The sequence below is a fragment of the Trachurus japonicus genome, chromosome 14, assembly GCF_045865225.1.
Source record: "Trachurus japonicus isolate A0001 chromosome 14, Traja_1.0".
In the NCBI taxonomy this organism is placed as follows: Eukaryota; Metazoa; Chordata; class Actinopteri; order Carangiformes; family Carangidae; genus Trachurus; species Trachurus japonicus.
This window is the reverse complement of record NC_140920.1, coordinates 18,920,589-18,935,315: the sequence shown is the minus strand read 5'-3', so window position 1 is coordinate 18,935,315 and position 14,727 is coordinate 18,920,589.

Sequence of the window (14,727 nt, the reverse complement as noted above, 5' to 3'; positions counted from 1 at the left end):
TATGCGACACGCTCAGGCCTGGGTGTGGTGTGGTCCTCGACCTCTGGAAATCAATGATGATTTCTTTTGTTTTCCTGGTGTTGAGGTTTAGTTGTCACTGTACCAGGCCACCTGATGTTGGTTCAAGGCCAGGTGGGGTGTGGGCCTTGATATGCTGCAGGGCCACAGGCCAGTAGTCTTTCAACCCTGTGATTGCAGAGGTTTTGGGCACAGGGATTATGGTGGCAGCGACTGTGGCTTGCTGCAGTGAGTGGTTAAAGATGTTAGTAAATACTGCAGCTAGCTGATGAGCGCATGATTTCAGCAACCTCCCTGGTACTCTGTCTGTTCCTGGTGCCTTGCTGGTATCGATGCCCTGCAGGACACGCAGTACCTGGTGTTGCTGTAGGGTGAGGGGCTTGTCATGCTCTGATGGTGTAAGCAGTCTGTCCTCTGCCTGTCTGCTGTCCTCTTCAAAGCGGGAGAAAAAGGTGTTGAGCTGGTTAAGAAGAGAGGTGTGGAACAGGGAGTTATGGCATGGCTTGTAGTCTGCAATGTTCTGGATGCCTTACCAAATGGAGTGGTGGTTGTTTTCCCTGAAGTTGGCCTGCTCTTTGTACTTTGCTTTAGCAGTCTTGATGCCTCTGTTCAGGTCCGCTCTAGCGTCCTGACCTCAGTGCTGAATCCCTGGCCTGCTCTGACAGTGTCATTGAACCAGGGTTTTTGGTTGGGGAATGTTTTGACCCATTTCCTTGTTGTCTATGCAGAAGCTGATGTACAGCACAGAGGAGGTGTGGAGCTCAATGTCTGGGTGTTCAAAGAGCCCCCACATGGTGTCCTCAAAACAGTCCTACAAGAATAATGTAGCCTCCTCAGTCCTGCGCTGCACTGACCTGTACTGTGGCTTAGGCCTCCTGATGAGGGGCCTGTACGCTGGTGTCAGGAACAATGAAAGATGGTCTGAGTGTCTGAGGTGAGGGGAAGGGTGTAGACTGATCTAATGTTCTGTTATTCCTTGTTTTAATGTCCACATCCTTATAAAACCTGGGGAGCACAGTCTTCAGGTTGGTGTGGTTGAAATCACCGGCTACAATGAAGAAACCTTCACAACAGTGATTTCTCTGGGCAGGTAGAACAGTCCAGGTCTGGACAGCAGTGTCTCTCAATAACAGCAGTGTCCATGCACCAACTGTTGTTAAAATAGACACACCCCCTCATCTCGTCATACCGGAGTCAGATGTGTGGTCCGACCGGAAGATCATGCAGCCTGCTAGCTCTGTGGCTTGGTCCGGGATGCTTTCATGTAGCCAGGTATCCGTTATCACCGCGATACAGCTGTCCATCCAGTTGTTAACAGCCCTTGGAAGGAGAGAAAAATGCTGGGAACCGCTGGTTTATGCAGAGTCATGGTTAGCTTAGCTCTAATGCTGGCTCGCAAGGCCCGCTTCTGCCATCTTTTGCAGCTCCATCACCGCTTCCTCCCGGTCTGTTCTCGCCGGTGTATGGTCTCCAGGAATGAGTTGAGCCCTTCCGGGGTCCAGCCGGTTCAATGTTGTTTCAGGTTGATGAGTTTGGTTTAGGTGTAAATCACTCTCAGTGAGTACCTGCTAACTGAGGGAGAGTGCCGGGTCGTGCCGTCTACAGGCTCCATCTTAGGTCAACTCCTGTCCAAGACTGCAATGAGCTACTCCTGTTTAATGTACCATTTCTTACAAATATATCAAACAAATACAAGCATTCATATTTCTCTTTGATGGTGTGTTCATATCAACCCTGCCTTTGGTATGGAACCAGGTTGAGTAACTGATTTTTGCCAAAATAAATGTTCCAATTACATTTATTTTGGAAATGATGGACTCTAAATGTGCAGAATCTTTGACCTCCTTTGGAAGACTTTCTTCTTACTTTGAAAGAGCAGCTCAGTGTGTGGGCTGACTTGGGGATTTTGCAAAACAGAAACCATAATAATAATAGAAGAAATGCATGACTTTAACTGGAATTATCAACACAATGGGTCGATACAGAACAGTATTGCTTATTCTGAATCTTATTTTGACTTGATTTTGAAGGGTTTTGCTTTATTTTTTTGTACACACACTCATAAAAAAGGTAAGTGCGGTTTATTTGGAAACAGCTTCTTTGAACTGTATTATGCATCATGCTTGCACTATGTCACTCTTATTGTACATGTTTAGAACAACAAAGGTTTGCTGTTCTTAACATACAGGTATTCAGGGTGTATGTACAGTGGTGACATAATCTGTTATTCCCTTACTTCTGTGGGTCATATCAAGGGGCAACATGACCTGCTAGCTGTTGCTCTCTACAGCCTCGATGGCCCTTATTGGCACATTTTGCAATGACAACTATAAATGCCCTTAAATGTCTTGGAAATACACTACACAGTGCAATACTGTTGCCCACCCCCCCCTTAAGTGGGGCCCCTGATGATGTGTGCTGCTGGCATCTAATGAGCTGACATGCAAGAAATGTTGGCACATTTGTATGATTGTACCATCTTACATAATTAATGTATGAGGTGTTTACTGGACGTCCAATCATAATGTGAGGTGGGCTTATTTGCCTGGGTGGGTCTACAGAGTATAAAATCACCACTGTTAACACCAGTACTACTTTTAGTTTTGCAGAGCTTGGTTTTTATAATTGAAGCTCAATTTTGTTCCTTTCCTCAAGTACACTGTATTCTATCACATTTTCATATCAGCCTGTTCTGAAATAGACAAATCAACAAATAACTAAGGTAGCACTGAACTAAATAAAAAAGAGCTGTATTATTTGACGTGACCTGTCTGACACCATTTGTGTGGATTCCTCCTTCATATTTACTTGAGAAAAACCGTCATCACATAACAATTTCCCACTCATAAATGATTCATCCAGTCGTTTCTGATTCAAGCTGGTGTCAACGTGACACGTTGCGACATCTCTTTACGGGATGCTGACATGACTAATTTTGACAGGTTTGCAGATCAGCCTGTCTTCTACGCAACAGAGTCAAAACAAGAGGAAGCAAAAGCAGCAAACTATTGTAGAGGGAGGATTGGGGGAGAAGGTCAAGGATGACGCTGGCAAAAGTGGCATTTACCTGCAGATGAGTGGTCCTTTTTTAATGGCACTTCAGTAGACATTAAACTGCAGCTGAGCCCTTACACGACACAGAGAAGTGCCTGTAAACAGAGAGCAGGTTCACTCGGAGGATACAGTTTATTAACGATGCAGAGGACTTTAGCAGCAGATGACTCAGTGTGGGAAATGGATTGAGGGGAAGAAGATGCCTGGCATCGTTCCCCACTTGCAGTCAAACGTGTCTGCCCCCATGTGTTAATCCCATGACAGCCAGAGTATGTGACAGGTCCTGTGATAGAGACAGTGTGCTGCTTCATGGGGGCACGACAATATTCTGTCTTGTTTCTTCCAACCCCCCCCCCCCCCCCCCAAAAAAAAAAACAAAACAAAACAAAAGGAAAAAAGCTCAAATCAAACTGTGACCTGAGCAGCAGAGGACAGATGTAACTAGTGAGCAGTGCCACTGTCAACATGCACCTGAAGCTCAGACTGAATTACCTCACAACCCACATGATGAAAAATGAAGACAACCTAGTGTGGTCTTGCCCACAGAAAGCTAACTCTTGAGGTTTTTTTGGACACACTATAGCCAGTTTACCTAAGCTTGAAGTTACAGTTGAATTAAATAATATTAGCTTTTTTCCCAATTGCAGCCATAAAGTTACAGTTTAGCTACCTAACAGGGAATTATGAGTGGTCGCTTTTCCGCTGTTTTGATAACCCTCCTCCCATCCATGTGCATTTGTTTTCAACAAAGCCGAAAAGAAAGCAATCCATGGAGCGGTGGATAATGTTATTTATCATATATGCATTACAATGTTTATATTTGTGCCGTACTATCTGTCATAAACAAGATATTACGGGTCACGGGCTGTGTTTGTGTCACAGTGCCGCCGAGATGAGAGCTGGGACACTGGGCCAGAGGCACTGATCTTGCAAGGTTGGTTTTCGGCCAAGAGACCCTGGGTGGAAGACAGAGAGCCTCCATTCTCTTTCGTAACAAGTTAAAAAAGTTAAAAGTTAAAAATCTTGCATAGTTTCTCTTCAATTTCGCTGATTTTGGCCCAATTTCCCCCCTTCTGACCAAGAACAATAAAAAAAGCAAACTGACTGAAGAACATAATGGGCCCTAGTTTCGTCGACCAGGTGAAGTCTAGCATCAGCGCAGCTTCGCCACGCCAACGGGGTGTGGCCCAGGTCCATTTCGCAAGTTTGCTGGGCCGCGCAGTCAGACTTAGACTAGCGCAACCCCTCCCCTCGTCCCTCCCACCGGCGCAAACGGTGAAGAGGGAGGAGAGAGGGCGGGAGGGAGACAGGAGGAGGAGAGAAAGGCGTGGAGTGGGTTTGACACAGCCGAGTCAGATCTTCACCAATCAAATGAGCTCCTCTCCTCACCTTTAACTGCGCGGCGGGTGATGCGCGCTGCAAGTTTGTCATTTTATACTTGGACATGGACGGAGGAGACAGCGACGCCAGAGGCCGAACCTCTCCCCGGAGGAAACAGCTGTTTTGGTCCGGAGGTCCGAGCTCAGAGTGACCAATAATGAGTTTACTAATATACTTAACCAGGATTGATCTGATACACTGAGAACCCCTACCCAATGTAAGAAACAACTAATACACTAATAAAGAAACTCACATTTATTCAAACCCTATGTAAGCAAGATGACAGGTGTACACTAATCACAACATAAACACAGACCATGTGGATTAAATCAGCGTAAAGGACTCGCGCTCTCTCTCTTCCCTCTCTCTCTCTCTCTCTCTCTCTCTTCTCTCTCTGTCCGTCTCTTTTTTTCTCTTTTTTTTTCTGTGATAGAGATGCTGAGTATACTGTAGTAGGTATATACTGACTATCTGATACCGAGGCTGTTGTGGTGGACTAAGAGAGATGATGATTTGTGTTTTGTTTTTCATTACGGCTGCGTGATGCGGTCGCTCTCCGCTAATGAATTAATAAGTAAATAAATAAATAAATAAATAAAGCGATCATCACAAGGGCAGAGTGGTATCTCAACACGGCAGCGACATGCAGTCATCCACCCTCAGTCCTGCTTTTGGGACATCCACAGCTGCTTTTCAGTGCCAGTTCGTCCCTGCTGTGTTAATTCAGGTGGAGTTTCCATTGCGCGTGCCACAGCCTTTGATCTCTGCTTTGATCTGACGTCAGATGTGACGGGACAATCTATATAGATATAAATTCACGTGTTGATTCCGTTAGTTGCATTAAATAGTGGTTATTGTGGATATTTATTGCATTGAAATGTGTCTGGAACTGTGGAGATCTGCCTGTGAGGTCTTGGTGACGTGTGTGCACTGCAGGTCAGTCAGCCAAACTTCCACTGCACCTGCTGCGCTCCGCCCTGCGCTGAGACTAGACCTGGTTGGAGGTGGCGAGCTTTCAGCGCAACCTCGGCGGGACATTTTCGGACAAAACTTCCACTGCACCAAGCTGAATCTGTGACGCCTCCCCCTGCTGCGCGGCCACGCCTATCTCAGCGCAGCGCGATCTGCCAATCTTCCAATCTGACTTTGCGCTAGGCTGCGCTGGTCGAAACTCGCATTAGACCAGCTGCGCTACCTTGCGCCACCTGCGCTGCGCCAGCAAACTAGGGCCCGAAGCTTCCATCAACAAAACAAAATTCAAAGTACATCAGATCATGTTTGACTAGCGAGATTTCTCGCGTGGGGGGACAAGATTCTAGTGTACTGTATCATAAGACAAATCTTTATGTATGTGATGTGCCATATTTGGAATATCATAGCATACCACACGCAATGCAATCAAAACTATCAAAGATTGGGGTCTCTTACAGATAAGAAATCTGTTGAGATATCGAAAATCTTTATGTGTGTACAGGGCTTAAGTCTTAAGTTACAGTTTCGCTAACTAGCATTACTAACGAACACCACAAGTTGCAATTCTATTATTTCATTTTAATAGTTTTGTGATTGTGGTTTGGCTAGTCTTTTTCTTAACACCTATAGCGTCTAGATTTGACAGTCTTGTGTGCTGAATGCTCGGTAATTGTATCAGTGGTCGTGCAAAGTTATTAAATATAAAGTATTGACTAGGTACTTTGAATGGTATTCCTTTTTCTGCTACTTTAAACTTTCCACTTAACTACATTTCAGGGGAGTATATCTATTTTTTCTATTACATGTACGTAGGCTACTTGACAAATTTAGTCAAACAACCTGCACTGCACTGGGTTCCTTTCACCAACGATACAAAGCTGACCCCCGATGTGTGTAATTTCCACTCCGAGCAGCAGGATAATGTTATGAAGTTGCGAGGATATAAATTCAGTCAGAGCTCCGTTGCATAATGTTTGTTTTCACTGTGATGCTGCCCACAACAGATCGGCCCTTTGTACTCAGTATAAAGATTATTACAACAGAAAAAACAACAACAACCACAGCAGTTGCTATTTTTTCTCTGTCTAATGTTCTTTGCTTGTCAAGTCCAGTTTTAGGGCTTAATTAGTGCTTGTTTAGGTTATTTATTTATTTATATTTTAAGTGTGTGTCTCTAAAAGTAGCAAACCAACCTCGCCCACGCTATCAAAGGCGGAAACTGAACCTGACTCTGGAGCACAGCACATTATTATGTATTCAAACTACATCATTTTGTAAAACAAGCATATTTATCACTCCCAATGGGTGAACTGCAGAGACTGGGCTGGGCGCAGATTCTCTCTGCAGTGTTGAAATTCATTTCCCTGTTGGACTGTTTTTTTACACACATGCACACACACACGCGCGCAACCAGACGGCAGCGATAAACCATGTTTTTGTTTGAAAATGAAATGTTGCTTCATCTCCCAGCAGGCCACGGTGAAGATGTACAAATACAAATCCCACATAATTAGTAAATCTAGAAATACTAACTTGTACAGTGGTGGCGGCGGTTGTGTTTTTAAGACACAAAATGGCGCCGAAGACTGGTTGTGGTCTGTTTAATTGCAGAGGATATGGCCTCCACCAAAAATAGAAAAGTTAGGAGTGACAGCCATAAACTTTTCAACAAAGACTCAGACTCCTGACTCAGCAGACAGACTCTCCTGAGGGGTCCAACGGCTATGTCACTGAGTTTGACTTCCAACCTCTGAGCGGGGGTCAGGGCGCCGTTGTAAGACATTATTCATTTAGAGATGCCATTTTAATCCAACAGGATCTTTCTCTGTTCTGCCCACTGACAACAGGGATTCAGAACATTTATTAAACATGAGATGAACTGAATAATACATTCAGTGACAAAAACTAATAGGGTAAAACTGAACGCTTAAAGATCCAATACTGTATAAAGTGTGTGTAGTTTCATTATAAAGCTAGTTTCTATATTAGCACAGCAGTAGTGGAAGTATCAAAACCAGAGAAGTGCACACAGCCAGTATTCAGAAAATGAGCCTTAGCTGTCATGACTTTGTGATGTCACAACAAAGTAGTCACCAAGCACCAGCCACTCCACTTGGACCCACCATCCAACTTTGCATTATTTGGTTGACATTTTTGTCAGCAATAAGCAGAGGCTCAGAGACCCCTCTCTTGTGATTGGCTGAAACTCACCTGTTGTTGTTACTTGAGCTCAAGAGAGGAGATGTAAAACTACTGTACACTCAGATTGTTTTTTGATTCTTAAAACCACATACACTGTATATGTCTTCATAGGATTAACACCTCAAATAAAACAGGAGTGTGAAACATGGGGCCTTTAAGGACACTATAAACAATCCATTTACATTTACAATTGATAAGATGACTGTATATGCAGCAGTTTCACCTGGGCTCTAGGGAGCGTTTCAGCATCTTTCATCTTTATATTTGTTTGATTTCAGTGCCCAGGAACAGTTTGGATGAGTCCCACAACTCTCATCATCTGTGTTTCAGCAACGACAACAGAATACACTAACCCATCTACATCAGACAACAGACTGACAAAGTTAGCAACTTCCTGAGGCAATTGACAAAAATGAGTGAGGAGTGACTTAGAGTAAAGATGTCAAACTGACACTGAACATTTGACAAAATTGGGGCAAACAAGACTTGAAAACCCGACTGATAGACATGTGACCATGCAGACGCTGAGAGTAAGATGCTGAAGAACCAGCAGTTAAACATGCTGTTCGTGTTCTCATTATCCACAGTTTGACAGCCATCTCCTGACCTGGAGTATCAGCATCGCTCTCATACATCTTTCCTGCCACTGCCTAATTAAGCACAATACCCTTGATATATAAAAAAAAACCCACTGCTGATTGGACGACTGGGAAGCAGGACAAGCTGACAAGACAACCGAGTGTTTAGACGGAGAGTTTTCTGTCACAGCAGAGGAGATCTGGTCCTTCAGTCTGACACAGAGCCTGGGAGGACTTGTCAGTGCCGGCTAATGTCGGATAGCTTGTCGACTCTGCGGGGGCGGAGGGGCGCCTGCCAAGTGAAAGCTCGACCTTGTCTAAAGGGGATCTTGTAGGGTCATTAGCTGAAATAATTGATTATTTATAGTCAGATCAGAGATGCCCTTGATAGCCAGCACCAGGGTGGACAATTGCTCAGCTGGCCTGTGGCCATGTATAAATCAAACTGTGTTTTCTTTATTTTTTTTAATCAGGGAACGAGACCCAAGCTGAATCCAGAAGTAGGAGGTGACGTTAATGATGCAAACAGATGTGGATTAAGCTGAGAGGATGGCCAAACTCACTGCTGGCCATCAGAAACACAAATAGTTCACAGCGTGCACCTGCACATAAACAGGTAAACAAAGAATTTAAGAAGTACTTCATTTTGAGATGCACCTTCACATGTCTCTTCAGTTTCAGATTAACAGACTCAATGGTTACATATGAATGCGACACTCAAGTGTCCACATACTTTTGGCCAGGGGGTATGACCTCCTTCCTGTCTCTCTCCTTTATTTTCAGTCACATTCTGTGCAAAAATAGACAGAATTCCATTAATATAATCTGTGAATCTATGATCCTGCAGCAGTTGTCTGCATGTGTCTGGCCTCCTGGCTTCACCCAGCTCATCATCACCTAACTGAAGACCAGAGGAAAAAAAAAAAAGCAGCCGAAGACAGAGTAGACAGGAGGCACCACTATCTCAGGCCTCAGCATGATTTTAAACGACACCATTAAACGAGGTCGTAATTCTCATTTTATCTTGGCCCACATGCGTTGCCGAAATGATGACCTCCCAGAGCGTAGGCCGACCAGACTCGACAAAGAGAGCCAGCGGGGGCGGCGAGAATTAATGCAGATAGCCAGAGGGTGCAGTTATTAGGGGGCAGAGACGGCCTTTTCCAGCCTATCATACGTAGGTGAGTCCCTCCCTCAACTCCCCCCAACAGCAGGATGTGGTTTATGTTGGATTGGGTTATTTCAGAGAAGATGAATAAAACATCACTTGGTTGCCACTGTGGGGCAAGTTGGAGCAGATCATGACGGAGCCAGATTCAAAACTTGTCTGTAACGCAGAGTCAACAGCAGCTAATCAATGTTTTCTATATGAATGAAGACAGAAACGATTTTTTCCTATTGATCACTGAGTCTGTTGAATGTCTCATTGTAATATTTGAATAAACAATAATGTAAGCTGGCTTTTAACTTTAGCCCTTTGTGACATTTAACAAATGTTAATCAAGTTTATAATGATGCAGACAAGAGAGGAAAATCTGCAGTAATGACATCTTTAATTAGAAACTAAACAGACATAACTGTTGACTGATCATCAAAAGTTCTGTTTGAACCAAAGTGTTTAATTAAGCACTAATCATTTCATTATAGTATTGTTTGATTGCTGAGCAATAAGAAGTAACTCAGATGTGAAAATATGAACTTCTTTGATGAAATGATACCAAATACATCAGTTCAGAGTAAGAACTTAACCATCACGCCACAGTAAATTTTTCAGTGTATTTAGCATTTGAAGTCATTGGTTAAAAGTTCCTTACAGTATAAAGGTTAGATGTCTACAGGTATGTGTAGGTTGATTGTAAAGCAGGTCTAGGTTCTATTAATATTGTGAAAATATTGTGTGTATCAAAGCCTCAGACCAGAGAGAAATGCGCAGTTAGTATTCAGAACCTGAGCCTTAAAACCAGCTGTTAAAATTTCTGTAGCTTTGTGATGTCACAACAAATCACCAAGCCATCACCAAGCCAGCTGGATCCACCATCCAGCACTTGCAAGATTTGGTTTCTCTCAGTGTTTTACCTGAAATCTGTTCTATTATTTTATTGGACCATTCAGAAGAGTGCCTCAGAGCCTCCTCTTTTCTAATTGGCTGACAGACACTATCTATTGTTACTAGAGGTCCAGAGAGAAGCCTGGGAGAGGAACCTACACTGAGATGTTTTTTGGATTTGAAAACCACAATTATTATAATACATACATAATACAACACTTGATGTATATAATGAGTTTGACCTTCATTTCACTTCTTTGCCAACGGTACATTGTACATAAACATGTGATATACAAAGTTTGACCTTTGAACCCCATCTTTATATTATTAAAGCATATTTGGGTTTGACTGTAATACATTTTGGTTACTGCCCTGGCCTTGAAGATTATTTGTCCTGATAATGAATAATCAGATATAATTAGGTATCAGTACAACTGGCTCATCGTTATTCCTCAGCGTCTTATTATGGAGGGTACAATGGATTGTTGGCGGTACCACAATATTACTGACTGTCACCCAGAGGTGCATGAAGACACACACACACACACACACAAGTTCCTACATTCATTCATGAACTAACATGCATACATTCAGCTACGCACACAGGGTTGTACACCCATGAACACACATGTGCACACTGCAGCCCTCCCCTACTCCTTTTGCTGTTGTCTCTTGACAGCATTTGTTCTTTTCCTCCACCACTGTCTAACCTGTCAGGCCCTGCCAAAATATGTTTTCTGTCTCCCTGTGGCTCTGTGCACACAGATGCTACCTTCCAATTATCTGAAGAGAGAGGCAGACAGAAAACTGGGTTGATAAATCTGAGGAGCTTTTGACAGTGAAATGTTTCACCAGGTGATTCGGGTGTCTTTTTCTCTCCCCCTCCTTCTCCTTTCCTCTCTTCCTTACCTTTCTTCCTTGTGTGTCATTTTTCCTGATCCGTCCTTACGTGTCTCATAACTCAGCCCCGTTACCTGACTGCTCTTTTCTCTCTCTGTGTTTCTCAGACAAAGGAGCACATACAGCTCACAGGGCCACAGAAGCTGAGTCTGTGAGACTGTGTCAAAGAGACGACTGGGCTTTAATTGCCAAGACTGCAGCATCACGGCTGTGTGTGTTTGTGTGTGTGCGCGAGTGCGACTCTCTATGGATGTGGATGTGGGTGGTTTGACTTGTGCATGTCTAATGTGCATGTACGCGTGAGTGTATGTGCACGTGTTTGTTCGCACGTCTCAGGTCTTGCCATCTGCCATTCCTCAGCATTGTGCAGGGGGAACAATGCCCTGGTGAACTGAACACAGTAATTAAACCCGAGGTGATTTCGACTGTTATGAGGAAAAAATCATCATCAAGCATTTGTTTAAACTGATGCTAAAAATATTCTTCATTTAAGCAAAGACTTTAGATAGATTTGGGCTGAGGTGTAGGGCTGTTTGTTTAAGTAACTGCAGCTATGACGCACACACACCAATCATGGCTTGTTTTGAAGGTTATGTAACCAGTGTTTCTACTGCACAAAATAGTGGAGGATAACTGACCACACCACCAAATTTTAAACTGAGAATTGGGCATCAGCTGGACAAACACCTGACATTGTCTACTAAGTAGGGTTTAGTCTACCCTCACTTAAAAGCTATGGTCTATGATTTGAAAGATTGATCATTATTATTAGCATCATTTAGATGGTGGTTATGGCCCTATAGTACGACCTACACAATGTGAAGACGAAAAAATTCCATTCTCTCTGGTGGCTGCAATCTCGCAGAGAAATTGACCAATAGGAGCCATTCGGTCCGCATGGCTCCTATTGGTCAATTTCTCTCTCGTACCCTCCAGCCAATCCCCTCGACTCCATCCCCCCTGCTCCTCGTCCCCACCCCCTTCCGCTTTTGAAACTACAAGTGGTTCGTAACCGCTCTGAGCAGCTCAGCCACAGACACATCGAATCCATGAATTCAGCCCCTGTTTGCCCCACTGGCAACGCCCCATGCACACTGTAGGCTTCACAGAAGCACAGTACAGAAGCACAGAATTTGTTGCAGCTGTCATTACCTGTACCAGTGCCGCATCACAGGTAACAGCGGTCCCGTTGCCAGTACCGGCGCCAGTTGCCGTCGCTGGCATCATTACCAGTACAGTACTGGTGCCGTCGGCCTGTCCACTACCCGCGGCGCCGTCAGAACTAGTGCCGAGCAAAGCTCCTGAGCTCGAGGGAGGTTGGTTGGCTGTGTAGCCCAGCACAGTTTGTAGAACAGAATCTTGTAAAATGTTTCCTTAGTTAAGGACTGATGGTAAGAATCAATTTCTCACTGTTTAGGGTGTCACTGGTAATGAAACACTTAGAGATACCTTTAGTTATAACCTTACTTTAGTTGCTGAGGTCTGTTGGTTTACAGTTGAACCTTGTTGACCCATGCATGATCCAATATAACTGGTTCTGACTGTAATAAATGCATTAACTTTTGTCAGTATAGACAAGCTGTACTACCTCATTAGATCGGTTATAGTTTCTAGAATTCAAATGTTCAGTGCAGTCTAGCTAATCATAAGCACATAAATCTGATTTATCAATATATACGAGCACAGGGAAAAAGCAGCATGGCTGTGTTGATACGGACCTCTAAGGTCCTATAAGTTTCATTCTGCATTAGTTCTTTCCTTAATCCTGGAGGGCGAACTCCCCATGTTTTTTCCCACACAGCTTTATTGAAAGACTCCAGCCAATCAGAACAATCTAAGGTGAGGCCCTTCTATGTCCTGAAAATAGGCTGAGACATAAGACATAACAGCTCACAGGTTGGAATTGGAGTCAGCTCAGTTCTGAATGGTAACAAAAGTTTTCTTAAAGTCCCTGAAAAGTGACACTGGATTCGTTTTCTGAGTTAATCACATCCCAGACATATGTCCTATTAACCATCCTGCCAATTTTGGATGCTAGAAAAATTTGTTTAGTAGCCTAAGTGAAATTAGGTTTTAAAATCATGACTAAATGAGGCAGTTCTCGCAGCTCTGGATGTCTGCTGCAGGCACAGAAGCCCCGCCCACTTGCTGAGCTTCGTCAAGTTTCAACTGTCAATCAAACGGCCTACCAGCCAACTCTGCTGATGCTACTGCTAACTGTCACATCGTACCCGAGCAGCTACGGGCTTGAGCTATACGCTTGAGCCTGAGCCTGAGTCCAGCTCTTATCTGAATGTCTCCGATACACACTGAGCAGTGAGGGAAATATGCTGGGCCCGCTGCCGTCAGCACACGAATCTCCGCTACCCTAATAGCGTTAGCTCGGCGGCTAATAGCCCGGCGCTAACCGTTAGCTCGGCGGCTAGCCCCGTTCGTCCCGTTCACCCCGAGCCACTGCAGCATCGGACCCACGGCTCACCGCCACAGCAACAGGAGCCTTGAAGGCTGCACCGCAACAACAATGAGGGCCGCCACCGCCAGCACAGGACGACGGGCCTAGCGCTAGCCGCCGAGCTAATGCTATCAGGGCAAGCAGAGATTCATCTGCTGACGGCGGCGGGCCCTCAGTTTTGTTGCCGGTGTAGCCGTTGCTGTGGCGGTGAGCTGTGGGATGGACGCTGCAGAGGTTCACCTGGACTGTGGCTGTTTGGGCTTTTAGAGTTTTGCCGCCGAGCGCCGGCTGGTCCCACTGTGGCAGTCTCATTAGTTTGTTTGAATTAAAAGTGGAGCTTCATGTTTCACTAAGAGCAGCGCTGCCTCTGGGATCTGTATAGACTATGTTCAAATAACACCACATTTACATCAATAAATAGGCTACATGTTTTACAATGACCTGATAAGTCTGCATTACATTTTATTAAGACAGAGACCAAGCTAGTGGACTGGTAGCTCCGGCGGCGCTGGTAGCTCCAGGGGTAGTGGCAGCAGACGCTCGTTGGCATTCTTGAAGTATTTATAATATTACTGTGCACATGGGAGGAGTTATGAAAGTAGGGACGCCAGTGCGTCACGGCGTCCCCCTCTGTAAGCCCGCCCTTAAAAACAAAGACCACTGAAGCAGAGTGAAACTGTGAAACCCTAACCTCTAAAATTAAGCACTGCACAAAAATGATTCTTTTTGCATGTTTATATCAACACATTTCGAACACTTTTAATATATTTTGAAACAAAAATCCAATTTCACTTTCCAGGGACTTTAAGCATCACAATGCTTCAGTATGTTTTCTATGACTTTATATTAAAGACTACATTTTCTTTGTAAAAAGGTTTATAGGCATCAGTGAAAAAAATGAACTGTAAAGTCTTATTAAACTAAAATATCAAAGGCCTTGAAGTTTCACAAAGGAGTTTTTGACAACATGTAGAAGTAAGTTGGACCGTTTTCAATGCTCTTGTATAAAGTATATGCTATTGATTGTATAAAGGACAGATAAATACCTTGTTTAGTTAAGATCTTGTTCTAGGTGCAAAACAAGGACATTTTCAGGAACTAGAAGATATTGCCTTTTGAATGGT